General features: G+C 43.3%; 1 protein-coding gene across 7 annotated transcripts in view; it reads left to right on the forward strand.

The window, feature by feature from the left end:
- fgfr2 (fibroblast growth factor receptor 2) overlaps positions 1–21,357 on the forward strand; it is a 170,819-nt gene that overhangs the window by 38,708 nt on the left and 110,754 nt on the right. For 2 of the 7 annotated variants that reach the window (XM_055901665.1, XM_055901664.1), the window contains exon 1: positions 20,361–21,075. The exons of 1 other annotated variant lie outside the window; for it this stretch is intronic. The gene's annotated coding sequence lies outside the window, so the exon portion shown is untranslated. Of the gene's footprint in view, positions 1–20,359; positions 21,076–21,357 lie in introns of those variants that run through there. 4 more of the 7 variants (XM_055901666.1, XM_055901659.1, XM_055901660.1 and 1 more) reach the window with 4 other exon arrangements.

Here is a 21,357-nt window from a genome sequence, read left to right on the forward strand (position 1 = left end):
CCAGAGCCGCCAGCCAGCCAGGATCCGCCAGAGCCAGCCAGCCAGGATCCGCCAGAGCCAGCCAGCCAGGATCCGCCAGAGCCAGCCAGCCAGGATCCGCCAGAGCCAGCCAGCCAGGATCCGCCAGAGCCAGCCAGCCAGGATCCGCCAGAGCCAGCCAGCCAGGATCCGCCAGCCAGTCCGGTTCTGCCCCTCAGTCCGGAGCTGCCCCTCAGCCCGGAGCTGCCCCTCAGCCCGGAGCTGCCCCTCAGCCCGGAGCTGCCAGTAGTCCAGAGTTGCCCCTCTGTCCTAAGCTACCTCTCTGTCCTGAGCTACCTCTCTGTCCTGAGCTACCTCTCTGTCCTGAGCTACCTCTCTGTCCTGAGCTACCTCTCTGTCCTGAGTTATCTAGGGGGGACCTGTGTTAAGGTTCCTAGACCAGGGTCGGGGGCGAGGATCGCCACTCGGAGGACGCTAAGGAGGGGGACAGAGACAGTGGTGGAGTGGTGTCCTCGTCCTGCGCCGGAGCCGCCACCGTGGACAGATGCCCACCCAGACCCTCCCCTTGAGGTTCAGTTTTGCGGCCGGGGTCCACATCTTGGGGGGGGGGGGGGGGGGGGGTACTCGTTCCTGACCTTATTTGCCTTTGTTTTACTTTGTTTAGTTGGTCAGGACGTGAGCTGGGTGGGTAGTCTATGTTATGTGTTTCTATGTTGGGTTGAATGTGTTGCCTGATATGGTTCTCAATTAGAGGCAGGTGTTTGACGTTTCCTCTGATTGAGAACCATATTAAGGTAGGCTGTTCTCACTGTTTGTGGGTGATTGTCTTCCGTGTCTGTGTATGTCGCACCACACGGGACTGTTTCGTTGTCGTTCGTGTATGTAGTATGTTCCTGTTCGTGCGTTCTTCGTGTTTATGTAAGTTCACATGTTCAGGTCTGTCTACGTCGTTTTGTTGTTTTGTAATCGTTTCAAGTGTTCTTCGTGTTTCGTCTTGTTTAAATGAATTTCGTTATGTCTGCATACAACGCTGCATTTTGGTCCGACCCTTACTCCTCCTCATCCGAGGAGGAAGCATTAGACAGCCGTTACAAGAGCATACGACCCAATACATCACTGAGGCCAAGCTTCCTGCCATCCAGGACTTATATACTAGGCTGTGTCAGAGGAAGGCCCAAAATATTGTCAAAGACTCCAGTGACCCAAGTCATAGACTGTTCTCTCTGCTACCGCACGGTAAGCATTACCGGAGTGCCAAGACTAGGTCCAAAAGGCTCCTTAACAGCTTCTACCCCCAAGCTATAAGACTGCTGAACAATTAATCAAATGGCCACCTGGACATTTACATTGACATCCCCCCTTTGTTTTTACACTGCTGCTACTCGCTGTTTATTATCTATGCATAGTCACTTTACCCCTACCTACATATACAAACTACCTTGATTAACCTGTACCCCCGCACATTGACTCGGTACTGGTACACCCTGTATGTAGCCTCGTTATTTTTATGTCATTTTATTCTTACTTTACATTTTTTACTTTATTTCGTAAATATTTTCTTAACTCTATTTCTTAAACTGGGCTTTTAAGTAAGCATTTCACGGTAAGGCTTACACCGGTTGTATTCGGCGCATGTGACAAATAAAATTTGATTTGAGTTTGGGGATGTACGGGTGACCCCCGTATCAAAATGCAACATTCCAAAATGTATCTGACTGTGTTCTGGAGGTTGTCCTCTAACCAGTGATGATAAAATCTCTAGTTTCCATGTGTTTTTGAGTTGTGGTAGTTTCAACAGCACATACCCCCCCCCCCTATATTTAGGAATATAACTTGAACTTTCATCATTCATTTCCAATGGTATTTTACTTAATTAGGTAAAAACTGCTGAATGATTTCAAAAATGTGCTGTGATTGATTTATTTTGATAATATACCAGAAATCAACAGAACGGATTTCCCCCGTATAATATTAGTGGCAAATCAGACAACAATGTCAGTTTTTGACACATGGAATCTATTCCAAGAACTAACTTATAATCGCGCTAAACCTGAATTACTTCTCCTGACCTTTACCTACTCAGTCAAGTGAGCGCAAACGCTGCAGGCCAGGAAGTCTTACCTTTCGGAGGAGAGCAGCACCTCTCTATCTCTTCATTGACAGAGAGAGGTGTCCTGCTTTTGAATAGGTGAAGAGAACATTCTAAGACTCATCATTCAAAGAGAGCCGTGCTGGGTTTCGGGAACTGTTAGGAGCCTATACGTACAGAATATCGGTCGTAAATGGCACACTAATCTCTATATAGTGCACTACTTTTCCCTATGGACCCTGGTCAAAAGTAGTACACTATAAAGGGAATTGAGTGCCTTTTGGGACACATCCAGACAGTAATGTTTAACCCTTCTTCCTGTTGATCCAGACAGAGCAAGTGCATGGATCACCAGCATCAGCGCTAATGCCTAACTCCCTCCACCATGGCGCAAACAAGATTGAGCTCTTACAGTCACTATTAGTATGGAGGCCTGTGTCAATGTCTGGTAATGAGCAGTAGGCATAGAGTGTGAAAGAGTGTGTGTGTGTGTGTGTGTGTGTGTGTGTGTGTGTGTGTGTGTGTGTGTGTGTGTGTGTGTGTGTGTGTGTGTTTGCAGTCTGGCCAAGCATGTTTGATGTAAACCCAATAGCTCAAAATTGGGTGAGTCATATCCTGTATAGAATCTGAGACAAGTGCGTGTGTGCGTGCGTGTTTGCAGTCTGGCCAAGCATGTTTGATGTAAATCCAATAACTCCAAATTGGGTGAGTCATATCCTGTATAGAATATGAAACAGGTATTTCTGTACGTTTGAGTTAATTTGCAAACAAGACAAATGAATGTCCATCTCCTTTACCTTAAAACAGAAAAACATTGATATATTCGGGCTGCAGGTAGCCAAGTGGTTAGAGCGTTGGACTAGTGCAAGATTGAATCCCCGAGCTGACATGGTCAATATCTGTCATTCTGCCCCTGAACAAGGCAGTTAACCCACTGTTCCCTGGCTGTCATTGAAAATAAGAATTTGTTCTTAACTGACTTGCCTAGTTTAATAAAGGTAAAATAAAATTGGTTCTTCTCAAAAGGCCTGGACTCCAAGTCTCTTTTATTGTAAAACCAACTTTAGAGACTCTCCCTTTCGTTCACGCCCCGATGTAAGCCAAGCATCCAGGCATCCCAGCTATTCCAAACACTCGCAAGAACTGTGGCGGAAACATGAAGAATATGGATGACTGACCCTCCACCCCCTCACTGAATCCCTGCTCTGTCTCTTACCTGACTGATGGTTAGGGGAGTGAGGAGGGTTTTGGCAGTAGAGGGTCTTAAGTGTCCTAATTGGGTTATTAAGAGATATTGGGGATGGGGATGCTGAGAGGGGGTAGCTACCTGTACTTCTGTATCCTATCCAGGGTCGTGTTCAGTAGGCATGAAACGGATTACATTTTTTATAAATGGAGTGAAACAAAGATGTACTATCTGAATTTGTCCAATAAGAAACACTAGTTATCAAAAAAAAACAAGGACCAAGGCACTCTTCATATGATTAAAATGTGTTTCGGCATCATGGCCTTCGTCAGGGAGTAACTTCCATGTTCAATTGAGCATGCCGTAAAAATAAAGGCATTTTAATTATATGAAGAGTGCCTTGTTCCTATTTGTTTTTCATGGTTACTCCCTGACAAAGGCAATACTGCCGAAACACATCAGACTTTTTAAGTCTTTTATCCATTGAACATGCCGTAAGAATAAAGGCATTTTAATTACACTATATGCCTTGGTCCTCATTTGTTTGATAACTACTTAACCCCTTTGCCAAAGAGCAATTTATTTGTACAAAATTGTGTACCCTAGCAGCGCTTCCCTTCTTTTTTACCCTACAATAAACAGTAGTTATCGTTTTAAATTGCACATTTTAAAATGTTTTGTTACGGTGTGCTCTAATGAACACAACCCAGGATATGTAGTAGTGGCTGGGTTCTGGAGTCTACAGTACTGAAAGCAGAGAACCACTGCTAATCCACATTCCTTGGGATATCAGGGAAGGGAAGAGATCTGACCTCTTGGCTGACCCTATCTGGAGGGCTGTGATATTGGTCATGGCTGCAGTATGGTATCAATACTGTACCTCTCTTCCCCTCTGTCTCTCCCTCCCTCCCCCCCCCAATACGATAACATTCATCTCTCACACCTTCTACGGAATGTCCAATAGACTGGTCTCCTTCAATTTAACATGCAATTATATCAGCTCTTGATTTGTGTAGGCTACTAACTGTTTCTCTTACACCAACACTATCCCTCCTGCAGTGTCTCTTCCCCCTTCCATCCCTACATGGCTGCAAAGTAAAAGTTATATGGTTCAAATTAAACCCTGGGGCATACTTTTCCTTCTCTCTCTGTCGCCCCCCACACACACACACATTTGTTTCAGGTTCTATACAGGATATGACTCACCCACTTTTGATCTTTTAATTATAATGTGACAGAAATATCAAGAGAAAAATCTGGGAGAATAAGAAGAGAGGAGGGGCCCTAGGGCTTTTGGAAGTAGTAAAGTTATACATACCTTTCATATCACTAGGGAAGGGAAACAAGGTTTATATTTTGGTGAGACATGGAATACAAAACCTAAATCACAGTCCAACTAATGTGTCACCCTACGGGTTTACCGCCCAAAATTTTACCAATTCTTTACATTGCAAAGAGGATAAGTTCATTAGAGACTCAGAAATTGCGTCCCAAATAAATGCTTTGCAGAGTTCACGTAACAGACACATCTCAACATCAACTGTTCAGAGGAGACTGTGTAAATCAGGCCTTCATGGTCAAATTGCTGCAAAGAAACCACTACTGAAGGACACCAATAATAAGAAGAGACTTGCTTGGGCCAAGAAACACGAGCAATGGACATTAGACTGGTGGAAATATGTCCTTTGGTCTGATGAGTCCAAATTTGAGATTTTTGGTTCCAACCGGTGTTTTTGTGAACGGATTATCTCCGCATGTGTGGTTCCCACCGTGAAGCATGGAGGAGGAGGTGTGATGGTGTGGGGGAGCTTTGCTGGTGACACTGTCAGTGATTTATTTAGAATTCAAGGCACACTTTACCAGCATGGCTACCACAACATTCTGCAGCGATACGCCATCCCATCTGGTTTGTGCTTAGTGTGACTATCATTTGCTTTTCAACAGGACAATGACCCAACACACCTCCAGGCTGTGTAAGCGCTATTTGATCAAGAAGGAGAGTGATGGAGTGTTGCATCAGATGACCTGGCCTCCACAATCACCCGACCTCAACCCAATTGAGATGGTTTGGGATGAGTTGGACAGCAGAGCGAAGGAAAAGCAGCCAACAAGTGCTCAGCATATATGGGAACTCCTTCAAGACTTTTGGAAAAGCATGCCAGGTGAAGCTGGTTGAGAGAATCCCAAGAGTGTGCAAAGCTCTCACCAAGGCAAAGGGTAGCTACTCTGAAGAATCTAAAAGGTTAAATATATTTCGATTTGTTTAACCCTTTTTTGGTTACTACATGATTCCATATGTGTCATATCATAGTTTTGATGTCTTCACTATTATCCTACAATGTACAAAATAATAAAAATAAAGCAAAACCCTTGAATGAGTAGGTGTGTCCAAACTTTGACTGGTACTGTACATGTCGGTTGTTTTGCTCAAGGATGCCCACTAGACTCATATGAAGGTAGCTCGGTGAGTTCAGTTCATTCAAAGTAAAATAAGTAGCATATCTGGATGTGATTTACAGTAGATATATCAGTCAACACAGTCATACACATGATGTATAATCCTGTAATATGATTCTGGCCCATGATGGCAAAAATATGTTCTAATCTGGCCCTCCGTGGAAAATAATTGCCCAGGCCTGATCTAAATGATCCTTGGCATGACCATCTTAAAACAATTCCTTATGTTAGCTTATTATACCTTATTTTCCATGGAGGGCCACATTAGAATATATTTTTGCCATCGCGGGCCAGAATCATAGTACAGGATTATACATCATGTGTATGAATGTGTTGACCGATATATCTACTGTAAATCACGTCCAGATATGCTACTTATTTTACTTTTTTAACATGACAGAAATAAAACACATCCATGTTCTCCTTTTGGTAGGTATTTTCACTATTAAACATGCAATGAACTACACAGAGGGAAAAGTACACTGTGCATTCAGCACCACGGTCAGAACTCTTGTTAACGGGTATGCACAAAAACACAAGAAAGAGAGAGCTCAATATTACGTTTAAACTACTCAATCAGTGTGAGGAGTGAAGTCTCTGATGGGCATTGACTAGAGCAGTGAAGTCAGGTGTAGTTTCTGAAGTTGCTATGTACAGGATTGCTGAGAGGTGAGTCAGTAAGAGATGATCTGTCCCTTGACTTGTTATATATCATCACTGAAAATGTCTGTTCACATAGGTTGACCCGAACAGTACAAACATCTTCTGAACATGACTCCTAATCTTTGGAAGGTTTTGTTCATCGAGAGATGTATAGTACCTCGTCAGTGACATTGTTTTGAATAGTTCTCCAATCACTCCATCAGACTGAAGATCGATAAGCTCAAGTTGCAGGTCAGTGGGAGCGTTATCAAAAATTAAAGCTGAAAGGAGAGGAAACCAACAGCAGGTCAGTGGGAGCGTTATCCACATTGAACCTGAAAGGAGAGGAAACCAACAGCATGTCAGTGGGAGCGTTATCCACATTGAAGGTGAAAGGAGAGGAAACCAACAGCAGGTCAGTGGGAGCGTTATCCACATTGAAGGTGAAAGGAGAGGAGACCAACAGCATGTCATTTTCCAACACATTGAAAACCTCAAAACGACGAGATAACTCACTGTTCAAAGCACGCAGCGTTGTATACTGCTCCCGCTGGTCATCTGATAGGGAACAGACTAGTAGTGTCGGAGGGTGGGTGAGATTAATGGTTTCTACTTGACGGGTCAGGAGGAGTCATTTTCCCTTGAAGGCTTTGACAAGGCTGTACATCTGATGTGGAAAAAGGCTCTTGCCTTGTAGTTTGGAATTCAGTTCATTCATGAGGGCCATGATGTCCACGGTGAAGGCAAAATCAGCCAACCATTCTTTATCTTGCAGTTGAGGGAAATCCACATATTTTCCTTTCGTTTGCAAAAACTCAGCAATCTCCGAATTCAGGTCCCACACCCTTTTAAGCACCTTCCCCAAACTCAGCCATCTCACGTTTGTGTGGTAGAGGAGATCTGCACAACCTGACTCACTTCCAACAGTGAAACTGCCTGTAGTTTAAAGATTTTGCTCCTATGCAGTTCACCACTTTAGTGACTGTATCCACAACATGGCTCATTTTCAGAACACATTTACAGAGCAACTCCTGATGAATAATGCAATGCAGGAAAATACTTTTATGTTCTGGATTTAGCTCAGCTACTTGATCTTGTATCCTTTTCAAAAGGCCAACGTTTTTTCCTGTCAAGTTTGGGCACCCATCGGTGGTCACACTGGATAACTTTTCAAAACTCAGTCCCAGCTTTGCCACACACTTATTAACCTCCTCCAATAAATATTTCCCTGTGGTTGTGCTCTTCATTGACTGCACTGAAGCAAGCTCCTCTGTCATTTCAAAGTCTGGGGTTATGCCTTGTAAGAATATCTACAATTGTGCCGTGTCACGTGCATCACTACTCTCATCCAGGGCCAAGGAGAAATCCTTTACTTTGTCTTTCAACTGTTGATCCATATTCTCTGCGATGTCCTCAACACGCTGTGTCACTGTTCATCTTGACACCCTACATTCATTGTCTACTTTCTTTGAAAAACTAATAACAAATACGTTTTTCAAAACTTTACTATCGCAAATTCTTTGATCTGAGCATGATTCCGCGGACCGTATCAGGTCGCGGGTCGCATACGGCCCCCGGGCCGATCTTTGGCCAGGCCTGAACTAGCTCATGTTCTGGTTGGTCAGGGGTTAAACAAGGGCTTTTTCAAGTAATAGTATTTCCGAAGTTGTAAAGATTGCATTGCTGTTTCAAATTACTAGGTTGCGTACTTTTTTGTTGTTGTTGATGAAAATCGCTTAGAGCAGTGGTTCTCAACTGGTTTTGCGTCGGGACCCAAATTTAGCCTGGTTGTCTCTGACGCAACCCAATACTCACATCTCTTTTTTTGTTGTCGAAATCCAATCTGGAAAACTATTTTTAATGCTATATTGACAGTAACATTCCCACCTTTTCCATTGTCAGTAATTCCATTTTGCCCATATTCTTGATGTAGAATGTTGGCAGGCTCACTTGTTTGAGAACACAAAATCCACCAAAGCTGCTAAATAGTGCTGCTAATAGGTCTAAATTGAAAATACTGTGACTGAAGAAAAAGAAAATCTGAGAATATTTTTTTTTTTTTAAAGTAGGTTCATTATCATGTATATACACTTTCTACCTGGTATTAGTTCAGGCTTAGAGGATAGTGCTTATACGGTGTGTGTGTGTGTGTCTGTCTATGTCCCACTAGTTTATTCTCCTCCATTGCTTTGGGTGTTGGGGCAGAAGAAATGGGGGAGGAAATGGGAGAGGAGAGGGATGATATTTTCCTTTTGTACTTTAACTATTTGCACATAATTACAACAATGTATATAGACGTAATATGACATTTGACATGTCTTTGTTCTTTTGGAACTTTTGTGAGTGTAATGTTCACTGTTCATTTTGCATTGTTTATTTCACTTTTGTTTAATATCTATTTCACTTGCTTTGGCAATGATAAACATATGTTTCCCATGCCAATAAAGCCCCTTAAATTGAAATTGAGTGGGACATTAGAGAGAGGAGGACAAGCAGCACAGCTCTTGGGAATTGGGTCCATCCAAGTCAATAGCTTAAAGAAACACAACTTGATGAGGTTTCTTTCCAAAATAAATGATGTTCAAAAGGTGGAGAAAATGGAAAGCGGTAAATAGCGTTAGGTGAAGGAACGGGGAGTTTGCTTGAATGACTGCCTTGACGCTCTTGTATTAGGAGAAAACTGCAGCAGAACTCTCCCTCTCCCCATCTTTGTTTCAAACGAAGCTGTCATCTTCACCTCTCTGATGGCTTTACTGCAAGAGTGAGAGATGGGGGAGAGAGAGAGAACCCTCCATTCACAGGACAGACCCTCGCTTTTGGTAACAGCCTTATTAGCTGCTCTATTCATCCTGAATAGGAGGTTTTTCCCTCTATAAATAGAGCTAGTCCTCTGCCTCCCTCCTTTCCTCCCTCCGTCCCTCCCTCTGTTCCACTCCACTCTCTCTTTCAGAGCCATTGAAAAGGCCTGAACTAATGAGGGAGACTGCTTGAGGCAGAGTGAGAGGGGAGCTACAGGGTGGGCCTATCCTGTGACTCAGAGGTAGTTGATGAGGTGAGCCTAGGATGTGTGTGAGGGGCTTTTGGAAAGATATACGCTGAACACAACATGTAAAGTGTTGGTCCCATGTAACAGGTATCATAAAATAGATTAAGCCGCGGGCTGATTTTTTTATTGAGCGGATGATCAGGGGGCCGGAACCTAACTACAAAAAAATTGTAGACTGCAAATTGACCACAAGAAACTCAAATAGATACATTTTTCTAAAACATAATCATTTCAAACATTAAATACATTTGTAAACAATCCCATTAGTGGCGGTCGGTCCCATTTAAGATGATGGAAGACAAAAACATTTCCTTCATCGGCATGGCCTTATTTCTGTAATAGCATATTGGATGACTGTCATTCATATTCCATTCACCCAGTTCAATGTAACATTGATAGGTTTAGGCTACTACACGATACTCTAATTTTCCCTATACCCATCATGAGGTTACTACAACCTTGCCTATGAATGAAAGTTTACAACACAGGTGCACACAGGTCGAGAGAAGAATTTGAGGTGACACATGGACAGACAGTGACATATTCAATACCGCCTTGCACACTCAAATCAAATTTTATTGTATTAGTCACATGCGCCGAATACAACAGGTGTTTCACCTTACAGTGAAATGCTTACTTACGAGCCCCTAATCCACCGTTTTAAAAAGAATAAGAATAAGAAATAAAAGTTACAAGTAATTAAAGAGAAGCAGTAAAATGACAATAGCGAGACTATATACAGGAGGATAACTGGTACAGAGTCAATGTGCGGTGCACCGGTTAGTTGAGGCAATATGTACATGTAGGTACAGTTATTAAAGTGACTATGCATCGATGATAACAACAGAGAGTAGCAGTGGCGTAAAAGGGGGGGCAATGCAAATAGTCTGGGTGACCATTTGATTAGATGTTCAGGAGTCTTATGGCTTGGGGGGTAGAAACTGTTTAGAAGCATCTTGGACCTAGACCTGGCGGTCCGGTACCGCTTGCCGTGCTGTAGCAGAGAGAACAGGCTATGACTAGGGTGGCTGGAGTCTTTGACAATTTTTAGGGCCTTCCTCTGACACCACCTGGTATAGAGGTCCTGGATAGCAGGAAGCTTGGCCCCAGTGATGTACTGGGCCGTACGCTCTACCCTCTGTATGGCCGAGCAGTTGCCATACCAGGCAGTGATGCAACCAGTCAGGATGCTCTCGATAGTGCAGCTATAGAACCTTTTGAGGATATGTAGTCCACAATCATCTCCTTTGTCTTGATCACGTTGAGGGAGAGGTTGTTGTCCTGGCTACACACGGCCAGGTCTCTGACCTCCTTATAGGCTGTCTCGTCGTTGATCACGCCTATCACTGTTGTGTCATCGGCAAACTTAATGATGGTGTTGGAGTCGTGCCTGGCCATGCAGTCATGAGTGAACAAGAAGTACAGGAGGGGACTGAGCTTGCACCCCTGAGGGGCCCCTGTGTTGAGGATCAGAGTGGTGGATATGTTGTTGCCTACCCTTACCACCTGGGGGCTGCCCGTCAGGAAGTCCAGGATCCAGTTGCAGAGGGAAGTGTCAAGTCCCAGGGTCCTTAGCTTGCTGATGAGATTTGAGGCCACTATGGTGAAGTCAAAGAATAGCATTCTCAAATAGGTGTTCTTTTTGTCCAGGTGGGAAAGGGCCATGTGGAGTGCAATAGAGATTGCATCATCTGTGGATCTGTTAGGGTGGTATGCAAATTGGAGTGGGTCTAGAGTTTCTAGGATAATGGTGTTGATGCGAGCCATGACCAGCCTTTCGAAGCACTTCATGGCTACAGACGTGAGTGCTTCGGGTCGGTAGTCCTTTAGGCAGGTTACCTTAGTGTTCTTGGGCACAGGCACTATGGTGGTCTGCTTAAAATATGTTGGTATTACAGACTCGGAGAGGGAGAGATTGAAAATGTCAGTGAAGACATTTGCCAGTTGGTCAGCACATGCTCGTAGTACACGTCCTGGTAATCTGTCAGGCCCTGCGTCCTTGTGAATGTTGACCTGTTTAAAGGTCTTACTCACATCGGCTGCGGTGAGCGTGATCACACAGTCTTCCGGAACAGCTGGTGCTCTCATGCATGTTTCAGTGTTATTTGCCTCGAAGCGAGCATAGAAGTAGTTTAGCTCGTCTGTTAGGCTCGTGTCACTGGGCAACTCTCGGCTTTTCTTCCCTTTGTAGTCTGTAATGGTTTGCAAGCCCTGCCACATCCGACGAGCTGGTGTAGTACGATTCGATCTTAGTCTTGTATTGACGCTTTGCCTGTTTGATGGTTCGTCGGAGGGCATAGCGGGATTTCTTAGAAGCTTCGGAGTTAGAGTCCCGCTCCTTGAAAGCGGCAGCTCTAGCCTTTAGATCAGTGCAGATGTTTCCTGTGTAACCGATGTGAAATGGCTACATTGGTGCCGTGACCCAGATCACTGGTTGCTGCGGAAAAGGAGGAGGTCAAAAGGGGGGTGAGTTTAATCAATGTGAAATGGCTAGCTAGTTAGCGGGATGCGCGCTAATAGCATTTCAATCGGTGACATCACTCGCTCTGAGACCTTGAAGTAGTTGTTCCCCTTGCTCTGCAAGGGCCGAGGCTTTTGTGGAGCGATGGGTAACGATACTTCAAGGGTGGCTGTTGTCTATGTGTGCAGAGGGTCCCTGGTTCGAGCCCAGGTAGGGGCGAGGAGAGGGACAGAAGCTATACTGTTACACCTGTAATCCGTGGCTTCTGGTTGGGGTATGTACAGTAAGTACGATCACTGTGGGGACAACGTCATCAATGCACCTATTGATGAAGCCAATGACTGATGTGGTGTACTCCTCAATGCTGTTAGCGGAATCCCGGAACATATTCCAGTCTGTGCTAGCAAAACAGTCCTGTAGCTTAGTATTTGCTTCATCTGACCACTTTTTTATTAATCTGTCACTGGTGCTTCTTGCTTTAATTTTCAGGAATCAGGAGGATAGAATTATGGTCAGATTTGCCAAATGGAGGGTGAGGGAGAGCTTTGTATGCGTCTCTGTGTGTGAAGTAAATGTGGTCCAGAGTTTTTTTCCCGTCTGGTTGCACATTTAACGTGCTGATAGAAATTTGGCAAGACGGATTTAAGTTTCCCTGCATTGAAGTCCCCGGCTACTAGGAGCGAAGCCTCTGGGTGAGCGTTTTCCTGTTTGCTTATGGCGGAATACAGCTCATTCAGTGCGGTCTTAGTGCCAGCATCAGTCTGTGGTGGTTTATAGACAGTTACGAAAAATACAGATGAAAACTCTCTAGGTAGGTAGTGTGGTCTACAGCTTATCATGAGATACTCTACCTTAGGCGAGCAAAACCTTGAGACTTCCTTAGATATCGTGCACCAGCTGTTATTTACAGAAATACATAGTCCGCCACCCTTTGTCTTACCAGACGCCGCTGTTCTGTCCTGTCGATACAGCGTATAACCAGCCAGCTGTATGTTGATAATGTCGTCGTTCAGCCACAACTCCATGAAGCATAAGATTTTACAGTTTTGAATGTCCCGTTGGTAGTTTAATCTTCCGCATAGGTCGTCGATTTTATTTTCCAAAGATTGCACGTTTACTAGCAGATTGGAAGGAAGTTTAAGGGGTTTATTCAATTGCCCACGAATTCTTAGAAGGCAGCCCACCTTCTGGGACCTTTTTCTCTGCATTCTCTTCACGCAAATAATGGGGATCTGGGCCTGTTCCCTGGAGAGCGGTATATCATTCACGTCGGGCTCATCAGACTCGTTAAAGGAAGAAAAGGATTCTGCTAGTCCGTGGTGAGTAATCGCAGTTCTGATACCCAGAAGTTATTTTAGGTCATAAGAGACGGTAGCAGCAACTCTTGCCTGCAACTAGCTGATCTAGGGTGCAATCATTAGTCAAAAAGTTGCAAGCAAGAGTTTCTATTGGACAAATTCATGTATTTTTATCCCTGTGTCGTTCCGTTTTGGTTCTGTTTAAGAAAAGTTTTTCAACAGAATTGGCAGAATGAATACACCCCTGATCACGTGTAAACACAGTTCACCTTCATAGCAGTCACGTTATATTCCTTCTCGCATATTTGCACTCCCCCGCTCACCTTTTCCCTTCGTTTGTGGACAATCCACAACACATCAGCTGTATGTGACCAAACAAAAAAACTTTCCAAGCCAAACCATATCATAACCGCTACACACAGCCTTCATCGTTGTCACCATATTAACTAAAGTAATGTCATAGTCAACATAGCTAACAGAACTAACGCATTAGTAAACCCTCTACAATCATGCAGTAATGTTACAGTAAGCTGTTGAGCAGTAAGAATGGCAGGCCCCGGTGGCAAAACATTTGTAAAACCAAAAGCTTACTTTTACTTGGAAGAGTTCCAGTCTTGTGTTGGATAGTCATAGCCAGCTAACTAACATAGCATCCCTCTGTTTGAGCAGGGTGTTTGAGTAGGCTAAAGTAGCTAGCTGCATTTGCTAGCTAAGTAAGTGAAACAGAAAGTGGGGGGGGGAAATGATGAAATCTCTCTCTTGCTTCTCTTTCATTTTTGAAGAAATTAATTTGTTAAAAACTGTTCAACTATTGTATTTGCAGTGAAATCTTTGAAATCTTTGAAAATAGATTCAGCAGTGGGACGATTTTTTATTGAGTGGATGATCAGGGGGCCGGAACCTATTTACAAAAATATAGTAGACTGCAAATTGACCTCTGCAGGCCTGTCATCCTGGTGCCTGGCCTGTATTGTACTGTTCTTTACTCACTGTACTGTACTGTAATGAACTGTGATATCCAAATTGTGAAACACATGTCTATGAAACAATTCGTTCAGATTTGGTCCACTCCGGTCTGTCTGTGAACGTTAAAGTGCAGTCAAAAACCTGATTTCCCTGTGTTTTATGTACACTGAGTATACAAACATTAAGAACACCTGCTCTTTCCATGACAAAGACTGACCAGTTGAATCCAGTTGAAAGCTATAATCCCTTATTGATGTCACCTGTTAAATCCACTTCAATCAGTGTAGATGAAGGGGAGAAGACAGGTTAAAGAAGGATTTTTAAGCATTGAGACAATTGAGACATACATTTTGTATGAGTGCCATTCTGAGGGTGAAGGTCTTTGAACGGGGCATGGTAGTAGGTGCCAGGTGCACCGGTTTGTGTCAAGAACTGCAAATTGGCTAGGTTTTTAATGTTTAACAGTTTCCGTGTGTATCAAGAATGGTCCACTGCCCAAAGGACATCCAACCAACTTGACACAACTGCTGGAAGCCTTGGAGTCAAGATGAACCATCATCCCTTTGGAACACTTTCGTCACCGTGTAGAGTCCATGCTCCGACAAACTGAGGCTGTTCTGAGGGCAAAAAAATGGGGGGGATTATGATAATAGCCTTTTAGTGTAAGACATTTTTTAAAAGACCGCCAGGCGGTATAAGTAAATAAACCAATAAAAAAGAGAGTTTTAAAACTTTTTGCCAATAACAGCTAGTTTCCAGGTTGCATATCCCTTCCATTAGGCTCGTCCATTTAGGCCCCTCACAAAGACCACTCCCAAAATTCTTTCATGAGAAATTGCTATTTGCTAAGGAGCTATTTTTGAGAGAGAGAGAGAGACCACCAGATGACAGAAAGAAAACAGTTATGAGCTGAATATAACAGTATGCCAGTGAAAGTGCTCAGCATTCAACACCATAGTACCCTCAAAGCTCATCACTAAGCTAAGGATCCTGGGATTAAACACCTCCCTCTGCAACTGGATCCTGGACTTCCTGACGGGCCGCCCGCAGGTGGTGAGGGTAGGTAGCAACACATCTGCTACGCTGATCCTCAACACTGGAGCTCCCCAGGGGTGCGTGCTCAGTCCCCTCCTGTACTCCCTGTTCACCCACGACTGCATGGCCAGGCACGAGTCCAACACCATCATTAAGTTTGCAGACGACACAACAGTGGTAGGCCTGATCACCGACACCGACGAGACAGCCTGTAGGGAGGAGGTCAAAGACCTGGCCGGGTGGTTCCAGAATAACAACTTATCCCTCAACGTTACCAAGACTAAGGAGATGATTGTGGACTACAGGAAAAGGAGGACCGAGCACGCCCCCATTCTCATCGACGGGGCTGTAGTGGAGCAGATTGAGAGCTTCAAGTTCCTTGGTGTCCACATCAACAACAAACTAGAATGGTCCAAACACACCAAGACAGTTGTGAAGAGGGCACGACAAAACCTATTCCCCCTCAGGCAACATTGAGAGCATCCTGACTGGTTGCATCACTGCCTGGTATGGCAATTGCTCGGCCTCTGACCGCAAGGCACTACAGAGGGTAGTGCGTACGGCCCAGTACATCAATGGGGCTAAGCTGCCTGCCATCCAGGACCTCTACACCAGGCGGTGTCAGAGGAAGGCCCTAAAAATTGTCAAAGACCCCAGCCATCCCAGTCATAGACTGTTATCTCTACTACCGCATGGCACGCTGTACCGGAATGCCAAGTCTAAGACAAAAAGGCTTCTCAACAGTTTTTACCCCCAAGCCATAAGACTCCTGAACAGGTAATCAAATGGCTACCCGGACTATTTGCATTGTGTGCCCCCCCCACCCCCCTTTTTTCTCCTGCTGCTACTCTCTGTTTATCATATATGCATAGTCACTTTAACTATACATTCATGTACATACTACCTCAATTGCGCCGACCAACCAGTGCTCCTTCACATTGGCTAACCGGGCTATCTGCATTGTGTCCCACCCACCACCCGCCAACCCCCTCTTTTACGCTACTGCTACTCTGTTCATCATATATACATAGTCACTTTAACCATATCTACATGTACATACTACCTCAATCAGCCTGACTAACCGGTGTCTGCATGTAGCCTCGCTACTTTTATAGCCTGTCTTTTTACTGTTGTTTTATTTCTATACCTACCTATTGTTCATCTAATACCCTTTTTCCACTATTGGTTAGAGCCTGTAAGTAAGCATTTCACTATAAGGTTGTATTCGGCGCACGTGACAAATAAACTTTGATTGATTTGATTTGATTTGATTTGAAAGACAGTAGCAGGTGACCCAACTGTGGTTTGTGACTATTATGATTTCCCATTGTAGCCAATTAAATTGCAGTAAATCATTTACAGATTTTTTTTGGTAAAGGAATTACGAGTTTTAATCACTTAATAATTCATAAACACAATTTATATAGCTAATTTGTATGTCTACCATTACTTGTTACTTCTGTGAACTTTCATTATCCTCCCTCCTCATCAGGGACATTAGAAAAGACGTGGGTTATTGGAAACGGAATTACAAGGTAGAAGGCAATAGTTCTTCAACTTCCATAAGGTAAACGATTTCTCCAAAACTTAATATAAGTGTTGATATTAGTTGGCAGGAGTCTTTTCATCAAACATTATTGTGTTTTGATGTATTTTTTTATACCTTTTATAACTTTGTCTTGTAGATGTTTTCGAAGACCCCTTTTCCATCTGTTTATACAGAAATCAAAGCCTTTACTTATGCCACATTTCTTCGATGGAAAATGGTTTAAACATTTATCTATGCCTTAATTTCCCCAAAATATAGACTCTTAGCTCTCATTTGACACTCAATTTGATATGCTCCTATGAACATCACATGTTGGTGCTCATGGGTCCTTTTCAATGTAAATGCACTATTGCTATTATGTACAGTGCATTCGGAAAGTATTCAGACCACTTGACCTTTTCCACATTTTGTTACGTTACAGACTTATTCTAAAATGGATTAAATTGTATTTTTTCCCTCATCAATCTACAACACCCCATAATGAAAACGCGAAAACAGCTCTTTAGAAATGTATGCAAATCCATTAAAAAAAATCTTCTGAAATATTACATTTACATAAGTGTTCAGACCCTTTACTCAGTACTTTGTTGAAGCACCTTTTGCAGAGATTACAGCCACTATTTGGCAACTTTCTCCCATTCTTTTCTGCAGATCCTGTCAAGCTCTGTCAGGTTGGATGGGTAGCATTGCTACACAGCTATTTTCAGGTCTCTCCAGAGATGTTATATCGGTTTCTATTCCAGGCTCTTGCTGGGCCACTCAAGGACATTCAGAGACTTGTCCTAAAGCCACTCCTGCGTTGTCTTGGCTGTGTGCTTAGGGTCGTTGTCCTGTTAGAAGGTGAACCTTCGCCCCAGTCTGAGGTCCTGAGTGCTCTGGAGCAAGTTTCCATCAAGGATTCCTCTGTACTTTGCTCCGTTCATCTTTCCCTCAATTCTGACTTGTCTCCCAGTCCCTGCTACTGAAAACCAGCACCATGCACCATGCTTCACCGTAGGGATGGTGCCAGGTTTCCTCCAGACGTGACGCTTGGCATTCAGGGCAAAGAGTTCAATCTTGGTTTCACCAGACCAGAGAAACTTGTTTCTCATGGTCTGAGAGTCTTTAGGTGTCCTTTGGCAAACTCCAAGTGGGCTGTCATGTGCCTTTTACTGAGGAGTGGCTTCCATCTGACCACTCTTCCATAAAGGCCAGATTGGTAGAGTGCTGCAGAGATGGATGTCCTTCTGGAAGGTTCTCCCATCTCTACAGAGGAACTCTGGAGCTCTGTCATCAGGTCAGGTCATTAGTTACCTCCCTGACCAAGGCCCTTCTCCGATGATTGTTCAGTTTGCCTGGAGGCCAGCTCTAGGAAAGTCTTGGTGGTTCCAAACTTCTTCCATTTAAGAATGATGGAGGCCACTGTGTTCTTGGGACCTTCAATGCTGCAGACATTTTTTGGTACCCTTCCTCAGATCTTTGCCTCGACACAATCCTGTCTCTGAGCTCTCCGGACACATCCTTCTAGCTCATGACTTGGTTTTTGCTCTGGCATGCACTGTCAACTGTGAGACCTTATATAGACAGGTGTGTGCCTTTCCAAATCATGTGAAATAAATGTTATTTTATTTAAGTTGTAGAAACATCAAGGATGATCAATTGAAACAGGATGCACCTGAGCTAAATTTTAAGTCTCAAAGCAATGGGTCTGAATACTTATGTAAATAAGGTATTTCTGTTAAAAAAAATAAAAAATTATATGGCTGGGGGCAGTATTGAGTAGCTTGGATGAATATGGTGCCCAGAGGTGCCCAGAGTAAACTGCCTGCTCCTCAGTCCCAGTTGCTAATATATGTATATTCTTAGTATATTTGGATAGAAAACACTCTGAAGTTTCTAAAACTGTTGGAATGGTGTCTGTGAGTATAACAGAACTCTTATGGCAGGCTAAAACCTGAGAAAAAATCCAACCAGGAAGTGGGAAATCTGAGGTTGGTCGATTTTCAACTCAGCCCCTATTGAAGATACAGTGGGATATTGGTAATGTTGCACTTCCTAAGGCTTCCACTAGATGGCAACAGTCTTTAGAAACGTGTTTGAGGCTTCTACTGTAAAGGGGGGCTGAATGAGAGGGGAATGAGTCGGAGGTCTGCCAGCATCCACGAGCTGGTCATGCGCATTCACATGAGAGGTAGTTGCCGTTCCATTTGCTTTTCTGAAGACAAAGGAATTCTCCGGTTGGAACATTATTGAAGAGTTATGTTAAAAACACCCTAAAGATTGATTCTATACATCGTTTGACATGTTTCTATGGACTGTAACGGAACTTTTTAACATTTTGTCTGCAACTAGTGAACGCGCTTCGTGAGTTTTGATTTGTTTACCAAACGCGCTAACAAAAGTAGCTATTTGGACATAAATGATGGACATTATCGAACAAATCAAACATTTATTGTGGAACTGGGATTCCTGGGAGTGCATTCTGATGAAGATCATCAAAGGTAAGTGAAAATTTATAATGTTATTTCTGACTTCTGTTGACTGCACAATATGGTGGATATCTTTTTGTCTTGATTGGGCTCTGAGTGCCGATCTCAGATTATTGCATGGTTTGCTTTTTCCGTAAAGCTTTTTTGAAATCTGACACAGCGGTTGCATTAAGGAGAAGTGGATCTAAAATTCCATGCATAACACTTGTATCTTTGATCAACGTTCATAATGAGTATTTCTGTAAATTGATGTGGCTCTCTACAAAATCACCAGACGTTTTTGGAACTACTGAACATAACACGCCAATGTATACTGAGATTTGTTGATATAAATATGAACTTTACCGAACAAAACATACATGTATTGTGTAACATGAAGTCCTATGAGTGTCATCTGATGAAGATCATCAAAGGTTAGTGATTAATTTGATCTCTATTTCTGCTTTTTGTGACTCCTGTCTTTGGCTGGAAAAATGGCTGTGTTTATCTGTGATTTGGCGGTGACCTAACATAATCGTTTGTTGTGCTTTAGCTGTAAAGCCTTTTTGAAATCGGACACTGTGGTGGGATTAACAACAAGATTACCTTTAAAATGATATGAGATACTTATATGTTTGAGGAACTTTAATTATGAGATTTCTGTTGTTTGAATTTTGCGCCCTGCACTTTCACTGGCTGTTGTCATATCGATCCCGTTAACGGGAACTCAGCCATAAGAAGACCTGTTTTCGCTTTGTCATGATGGGTTATTGTGTGTAGATTGATTTAAAAATATATATCATTATTTAACTAGGCAAGTCAGTTAAGAACAAATTCTTCTTTATAATGACAGCCTAACCCGGACAACGCTGGGCCAATTGTGCACGCCCTATGGGACTCCCAATCAAGGCCAGATGTGATACAGCCTGGGTTCGAACCAGGGACTGTAGCGACGCCTCTTGCACTGAGATGCAGTGCCTTAGACCGCTGCGCCACTCGGGTATCCCGAGTGAGGAAATATTTGTATTTAATCCATTTTAGAATAAGGCTGTAACATAAGAATGTGGAAAAAGTCAACGGGTGAATACTTTCCGAACGCAATGTATATGATTCGTGTTTTGTCCGCACGGGGGCGTAATTATTGCGAGTTGAGCCTAGCCAACGAAGGGCGGAGGACCCCTGTATGGGACCAAGTTTGTAGTGAGCTCCGTAAATTGAGCACTCTCTCCTCGGGCGCACGGAGCAAGAAAGGCTCGTCGTTTCTTTCGAGGCAAAAGCATAGAAAGAGAGGGGGCCACTGAGATTTGATTGGCTGAGGAAGGCAGAGCCAAAAACACTGTGGCCAGGAAACGGCTCGAATTTCGGGGGACGTAAGGAGGAGAAAAAATCTAGTAAACCTGACAAAGCGTCTGAGAACAGTACTAGGATTGTCTGGGAAGAAGACGCTCTGCCGCGAGGGATCATATATTGATGGATTCTATGTTTTTGGAGAGTTTATGTTCTTTTTTTACCCATTAGTTCATCATAAAGTGCAAACCTTTCGTTTGGATGAAAAGTGCGCTCGCTCTGGAACACTGACATTTGAGTTGACTAGCAACTTGGTGAAGAAGTTTCAGGGACGTAGCTATGTTTTTCTAGTTATTTTTCAAGGATATGGATTTAAATTCGGATTTTTTTTTAAGCGCAATGGAACAACAATGACATCGTGATTTAATAATACATTTTCAGTGATTTTATTTGTTGCTCGTCCAATTTGGGGAAAGTAAAAAAATCGCTGCTTGGCATTTTTGGTGCAGTGGGGTGAATTTGCTCCATCGGGACTAGGCTACACATTCCTCTCGATTCGGCCCATGCACTCGCCTCCTGCCTTGTCCATGCATGCGAATCGGAGTTCTTCCAGACTTTAGGTAGTTATTCGTTGTAAGTATTTGGGCCGTATTTTGGCAACTTGTGGGCATAGATCTCAAATGGTTATTGTTCTATTCGTCCTGGAACAACGAGAATAGAATTGAATAGAATCAATTCCTGATGTGGGCTTTACGCATCTGAAATAGAATAGCTCATTTTAATGCTGGTAAGACCTGTTGTTTTAGCCATATGTGTTATTCTAAGGAGTTTTGAAATGACTCATCTTATCCATAGGCTAATTAAAATGCTACGTTGATCTGACAGTCAAATTATAAGAAATTGCCATATAATGTA

This window comes from Salvelinus fontinalis, chromosome 37 (genome assembly GCF_029448725.1).
Source record: "Salvelinus fontinalis isolate EN_2023a chromosome 37, ASM2944872v1, whole genome shotgun sequence".
Classification (NCBI taxonomy): Eukaryota; Metazoa; Chordata; class Actinopteri; order Salmoniformes; family Salmonidae; genus Salvelinus; species Salvelinus fontinalis.